This window comes from Echinops telfairi, unplaced genomic scaffold, assembly GCF_000313985.2.
Source record: "Echinops telfairi isolate 266 unplaced genomic scaffold, ASM31398v2 ScPeMD7_5;HRSCAF=22, whole genome shotgun sequence".
Taxonomy (NCBI): domain Eukaryota; kingdom Metazoa; phylum Chordata; class Mammalia; order Afrosoricida; family Tenrecidae; genus Echinops; species Echinops telfairi.
The window spans coordinates 32014069-32020611 of record NW_022103901.1 but is presented as its reverse complement, the minus strand read 5'-3'; the positions used below and the strand labels follow the sequence as shown (position 1 = coordinate 32020611).

At 41.0% G+C, this 6543-nt stretch overlaps 1 pseudogene; it reads right to left on the bottom strand.

Annotated features, from left to right (window-relative positions):
- Positions 1-3223: 3223 nt before the first annotated feature.
- On the bottom strand, positions 3224-3903 carry LOC115867978 (annotated as a pseudogene).
- Between the last annotated feature and the right edge of the window lie 2640 nt (positions 3904-6543).

The window sequence follows — 6543 nt, the reverse complement described above, 5'->3', positions numbered from 1 at the left end:
AGTTCTAGGATCAGTTACAGAGAAGAGAAACTGTGGGCAGAAACCTAAAACTTGAAGTTCCAGATGGTTCAAGTCAGGATCTAGTCGTGCTCTCGTTTATGTTATCAGATGACTCAGTCTCAGGATCTGTCCCCAGTTCTATAAAACCATCTTTGGGCTCCCAGTCTTAGATGATGCTGGTCCCACTTGATTCCTCCTTTTAATTTGGTAAAGCATATACAGGCACATTCTTATCCCATCTCCATAACTGTGTAGGTCTCTTAACATTTCCAAGTCATTCTTTCACTCCTTAGTAGCTTAAAAAAGACATAGAAACAGCTCATTGTCATTGAGTTTGTCTCAGTATACAACTTATGAATTTAGTACTCCAGTTATTGCTCCCTGAATCTATAAAATTTAACAGAGAGAGTTGTTAAAAGATAACTAGGCTAGTAAATATATAATCGTGTCTCTTCCGGTGTAATCTCACATTAAGAAAATTGGCATTAAAACTCTCACATGTTCTTCATTCTGTTTGCGTGGCCAATACTTCTCTCTATTGTGGGCATGAGAAAGTTTTGGAAGTGTGGCCAGGTTCTGAACAAATCAGGAATTCATGTTCTAGTCCCCTGTGCATAAGAGATATTTGGGGGAAATCACAGAGCAGGTATTACAGAAGTCTTCATTTCCATTGGGACCAGATTCCCTAAGAGCCTCATTAGATACAAGAAAGAAGTAATTGTCCCAGTTCTCTTTGGTCCCTTCGTGTCTCATCACACAATGATGAGAGTGCACATTATGTAATTCCTAACTCAGGACTTGTAAATGAAACTATCTTGGTGAAGACAAGTCTCAAGCAGGATCCCCTGAGACCTCAAATCTCATCCCTTTGCTAATCTGGGCTTATGTCTATGGATTTAAAAATTAACTTCATAAACACTTTTCTTCTTAATTTCTTAGTTTAGAAACTTTTGTCACTAAAGTATTCTTTGTGTAAGCCTGTTGAGTTTTTGTGTGTCTTTCGCATAGAGGTTACTTATGGGTTTGCAAGTTGGATGGTCTCCCTACCATCAAATCTATGCCAAGTCATTGTGACTCTATAGGACAGAGTAGAACTCCCCTGTGAGATCTTGTCTTTCTCCATAGGATTGGCTGGTGGTTTCTGACCGCTGACCTTATGGTTAGCACCCCAACAGGTACCAAGTAGACCATCAGGGCTCCTACAGGCACATTAGGTGAAAGTAAATCTCTTGGTGAGTCAGGAAGATGGGTGGGTTGTGGAGATGGGGCGATATCAAGGACAGCACAGCATGTCATGATTAAGGAACTCCAAGGACTAATGACTTTTCTTGGGATGTTCTCATAACACACACCAGAGGATGCCCCACCCCACTCTCCCTAGGTTCTTTAAACTATAAAGCTATAAGTGTGTATGTTCTTGTAGGTCAATTTATACTACAACGTTCCCTCCCCTCACTCCACTGAATAGTCATGATCATTGTTGTTAGATGCCATCAAATTGATCCTTACCCCTAGAGGCCCTGTGCACAGCAGAAGGAAAAACTTCCCAGTCCTGCTCCATCCTCACAATTGTTCCTATGCTTGAGCCCATTGTTGCAACCACTGTGTCAATCCATCTCCTTGAGGGACTTCCTCTCTTTCAATGCCCCTCAACTTACCAAGCATGATGTCCTTCTCCAGGGGTTGGTATCTCCTGACAACATATCCAAATCCTAAGGGGTGATTGTGTAATTGAAGGGGGGAAAAATTAAGAGAGAGACAAACATTTTGGGGTGCTCACCTTCTTGGTGTCAGAAACCAGAGCCACAACATCTTATATTCTCACAGCACCTTATATACTGTTAGAGGGGTATGCAAGCCCTCTAATGTCAGGTAACCACATACATAACAAAGTGAGCTGTACCCTAACCCTAGAGGTCCCGTGTTCATGGGAGGAGTAACCTAACACCAGTGCTGGAAGGCAGGTAAGGGGGAGTAACTGTTCCCTGAGCAATGAGAGCAGTCTGCTCCTATAGATAAAGCTGCAGGCCCAGATAGCGATCAGCATGTGCCTGTAAGAGGTAACTTCAAAGCAGCACTATTATGGGAGGATATTTTGGGGATTAGTTTGGGTAATGAAAATGTGATCAGGATTTTTCTCTAACTCCTCCCAGAATCCTGGCCTCCCAGGCTTCTTAAAATATGAGAATAAATAATTCATCCACATACACTTTCTTCCCAGTCCTCTGTTTCCCACAGGAAGACAAAATCTCTCCATCCTTGCCCCTAAGGAACACTCTGGCCCTAGTCCTTCCAAGGCAGATTGGTTTGTCCTTTGGGCAGTTCATGGTAAGTTTTAATATTCTTCTCCAGCAGCACAAGTCAAATACATTGGTTCTTCTTCCGTCTTCCTTCCTCAATGCCCAACTCTCACATGCATCGGAGGTCATTGAAAATGCCATGCCTCGGATCAGGCACATCTTAGTCCTCAAAGTGGCATTCTTGCTTTGCACTACTCTGAAGAGATCTTACACGGCAGATTTACCTAATGTAACGTGTCTTTTGACCTCATGACTGCTGCTTCCATGAGCATTGATTTTGGAGCTAAGCAAGACAACGTCCTTGACAACTGCTCACCTTTTCTCCATGTGTCGTGATGTTACCTACTGCTCCAGTTGTGAGGATTTGGGTCTTATTTACATTCCACTGTCATCCGGGCTCTGCATCAGCAGTGCTTCAAGTCCTCTTCACGTTCAGGGATCAACATTGTAGATTCTGAGAGCATTCCCAAAGGAGAAGTGAAAAGTTGTTAGTTCGTTTTTAAATTCACCACTTAGAAATGAAAAGCTTAACCTTTTTGTAAAATATTACAGATATTACAGTGACAGGTTATAATTAACTATCCATTGATAGGTGTCATTTTTAATAGTAGCTATAATTTCCATACAAAGCAAAAAACTGTCGTGGAGTCTATTATGACTCATAGAAACCCCTTACATGGCTTCTGAAACTGTAAATCTTTGGTGGAAAAGACAGACTTTCTCTCACACAATAGCTGATGAGTTTCAGCCACTGATCTTGTGGTTAACAGCCCAACCCTTAACCCACTGTGCTACCAGGTTATCTTAACAAACACTGACAGATAGATTGTTACCTTAGAGTGAGTGGGCAAAGGTCTCTATCCATGTTGATAGCGCATAGTTCTTACATCAAGTAGAATCTCTCTTCCTGCTGATCATTTTTCTTAAAGCTCCTTTGGGTTCATCATGGGAATCACCACTGTGTACATCACAGTGCTATGGCATTTTTTCTCAGCTGATTGGGATGATGGGTTGAAATACACATCAATGGTGGTGCCATAGAAGAGGGAAACCACAGTCAGGTGGGAGCCACAGGTGGAGAAGGCTTTCCACTTTCCTTTTGCAGATGGGACTCTGAGGACTGCAGAGGTGATGTAAATGTAGGAAACCAGGATGCAAAGCAAATGGGGTGATCATTATCAGCCCCCCCACCCTCAGTAAGAACCATCATCTCATTGAGGTGTGTGTCAGAGCAGGAGAGTCTCAGGAGAGGAAACAAATCACAGAAGAAGTGGGGGATCCTGTTGTCTGCACTGAATGAGAGTTGAGCAATCAGCAGGGTATGCAACAGAGCATTCAGATTGGCAATGCCCCAAGACTCAGTGAAGAGCAGGGCACAGAGCTGAGGGGTCATCTTTGTTGCATAGTGTAAGGGGTGACGTACAGCAATAAGGCTATCAGAGGCCATCACAGCCAGGAGGCAATGGTCCATGCTGGTAAGCACAATGAAAAAATAGAGCTGTGTGAGACATCAAAGGAAGGAGATGGTCTGACTCCCAAGTAAGTAGTTAACCAGCATCTTGGGGATGGTGGTAGAGAAACAGCAGATGTTCATGATCTTCATGCCTTAATAAGTAAACACTTACGTTTTTCTCTCTTCTCTGCTATAATATTACCTGAAGGAGGTTGGTGTCCTAGTTCTCATATGATCTTCATCTTTGTCTGACTGGCCAATGGTTGTATTGGAAATATAAGCAGGTCCTGAGCAAGGGTGGGTCATGGTCTTAGTCCTCTGTGTATGAAAGCTATTTGGGTGAAGTCACAGAGCAGGCATTTACAGGAGTCTCCATGTCCTGAGAGCCTTACTAGGTACAAGAGTAAAATAATAGTTACAGCTACCTCTTGTCCTCTAGACTAAATGACGATGACAATGAGTATTATACAATCCTTCAATCAGAATTTATAGATGAAAGTATCTTGGTAGAGACAAATACCAAACAAAATCCCCTGGGACCTCAACTCTCATTATAGAACTTGGAAATTCAGTTCATAAGTAATATTTTTCTTACTTTCTTATCCCAGAAGGTTAGGTTATTGCAGTGTTGTTTTTGTAAACCTGTTTGTTTTCTGATCTTCAGGCATGGTCAGCTGCATATCTGCATAAACTTCCATTGGTGTTTGCCAGTTGGGGTTCTGGGGGCACATTATAGAGCTAGTTTTAATCCCATAGTGTATTCGGGGTGGGGGGAATCTCTTGGCAGCCAGGCAGTGGGAAGAACAGGGCCTATAACATGAAGAGCATAATATGACATGATTGAGAAAATACAGAATCTAGAGGAGACTTGTTTTGGAATGTCTTCTCAGAGAATGCCTTCCCCCCCTTAAAAAAACAATAACAACATATTGCTACAAGGGTGTGTGCTCTTATGATCCAATTTACATTAAATCATTCCCCAATGATGATTCATGATTGGAAGAGGGAATTTGCAACTAAATCTGAGAGCCCACACCAGTAAGGTTTCACCTGTAACTTGCCCATCTGGTAGCTGGAAATTCTGTCCTGCCTTCCTTGACTACAAAGCAAAAGACTATAGAGAAGAGTGAAGATGAAGACAGAAGAAGAGAGAAGCTGTAGAAAGTACTGGTGGCTATGGTTCTGGGCTGCAAAACATTTCCTGATGGTTGCACTCATTGTTAATTTCAAAGTACGAACACCAAGTCTTGCTTATTTATTTGTAGTTTGCTGTTGTTTGGTCTTGCAAACTTCTATAATTTGTTTTTCTATAAAAAGATGTTTTTACGTCAAAAACCAAAGAAAATAACCTCACAGTCATCAAATTGATTCTGACTCATAGAAAAGTTGCATTAATCTTGAATTTCTAAGGGGAGACAGCAACATCAAATTATTTCATTAAAAAACTCTAACAAAATTACAAAGCTAATGAATAATAGTAGGCAAAACACATGGAGCCTCAGCTGTTCACTGAGCCCAACAAGACACCCTCAGGGTTGTGGGGACTTATGTCTTCAGTCCAGTAGTCCAGTGGACTAATTGTTTTAATGTGCCTTCAATGTTCTTCACGCTTCCTTCCTTTGGACAGGGAGAGGCCCATAGTTGCTTAGATGGCTACTTAAATGGCTTCTCACAAAATGTTAAAACCTTGGTCACTACTTGATTGAGCATTTTAAAATTAATGTTAGTCTCAGGTTTGAGAGTTTAAGTGGGGAGGCAGAAGATTTTTTCATTTGTTTTCTTTTTTATTGAAGCTTTCATTTGATTTACTCATTGAGTTTAATTACAGAGTTAGAGACAAAGACTAAATTAAACGCGTTAATTACAAACAGAGTGAATGAAATTGTTCAGAGATAGAATGTATAATTCAATGCAAGAAGTCCAAGAACAAAACTCAGAAGGACAAAAGACATATGTAGGCCAGACAGAAGAGGATATGACAAAATAAACAGGTCAAGAAGATAAGGAACAAGGAGAAAATAGGTATTAGAAGTTAAAAGGCACATGAGTTTTAAAAGAAAGTAATAATAAATAAAACCAATGCACACAAAATTAAGATGAGTTAAGAGCATAATTAAATTCTACCTTACAAATCCGGTTAGACCAGAGCATATACACTGGTACAGATAAGAGCTTGCAACACAGGGAATCCAGGACAGAGAAACCCCTCAGAACCAATAATGAGAGTAGTGATACCAGGAGGATAAAGGGAAAGTCGGGGGAGAAAGGGAGAACCAATCACAATAATCAACATATAACCCCCTCCCAGGGAGATGGACAACAGAAAAGTGGGTGAAAGGAGACAGCAGTTGGTGTAAGACATGAAAAAATGTTTTAAATAAATTCACAAGGGTTCATGAGGGAGGAAGGGGCGGGGAAATGAGCTGATACCAAGGGCTCAAGTAGAAAGAAAATGTTTTGAAAATGATGATGGCAACATATATACAAGTGTGCTTGACACAATGGATGGATGGATGTATTGTGATGAGAGCTATAAGAGCCCCAATAAATGATTTTTTAAAAATATTTTTAAGTAAAATGCTGAATGATGGTACTGATAAATAATTAGGGATATGGTACAAAGAATGACCTTTAGATGCAAGGATGACATGACTTTGTCTCACATGCTTTGCACATGCTATCAGGAGAGAGCAGTCCCTGAAGAAGGACATCTTGCTTGAGAGAGTGGAGGGGCAGCTAAAAAGAGGAAAATCCTTAACAAGATGGATTGACACAGTGGCTTCAACAATC